The sequence below is a fragment of the Penaeus monodon genome, chromosome 19 (genome assembly GCF_015228065.2).
Source record: "Penaeus monodon isolate SGIC_2016 chromosome 19, NSTDA_Pmon_1, whole genome shotgun sequence".
Taxonomy (NCBI): domain Eukaryota; kingdom Metazoa; phylum Arthropoda; class Malacostraca; order Decapoda; family Penaeidae; genus Penaeus; species Penaeus monodon.
In genome coordinates, this window is record NC_051404.1 from 14,465,235 (window position 1) to 14,465,943 (window position 709).

A 709-nucleotide genomic window follows, 5' to 3' on the forward strand; every position below is an offset into this window, starting at 1 on the left:
CAACCTATTTTGTTAATTTTGTATTTTTGCAAACTTGGCATCTTCTAGCTAAAAACAATCGACTGTCGCATATTAAACACTTCGACAAAGACTGCCGTTGCATTGGCAAGACTAACCAGACCCGAAAGGAAAGTATACGTTCATGCTGAAATCGTAGATTACGTAAAGTCAAATTGAAAACCAGGCCACATCATGTTGTACATAATAGCACTGTATCAAGAATGGGTTTTTAAAAAAATAGATTTGAAGTTATATAATCACTCGAACGTCCGTGTGAAAAATGGTCTTTGTAGGAGAAAGAAGTAGGAAAATAAAGCTACAAGAAAAGTAGATGAAAAGCGTTAAAAAGAGAAGACGGGAGTGAAATTTCTCAAGGAGGTCGGTGCACCCTCTTACATATAAGCAGAACCTAAATATTATACGTATTTTACAAGATGTCGTTAACACCAAGCAAAATCACATAATGATACTAGTTCTCTCATACACAGTTAATGAGGCCTGCATATCTAGCAACATATATTGATAACCCGGAATTAACAGGTCGTCAGACTTCTGAAAAGAGATCATGTAACTTCGCTTTAGAGGGAGTGAATGACCTCTCACGTCGCCAGTATGAATACCAAAGTAGGTCTCTCTCTATTAAGAAGTTGAAAACGGGAGAGGGTGAAAGACCTTTTTACCTACTGGATCCAACCCCCTCCCCCCCCCC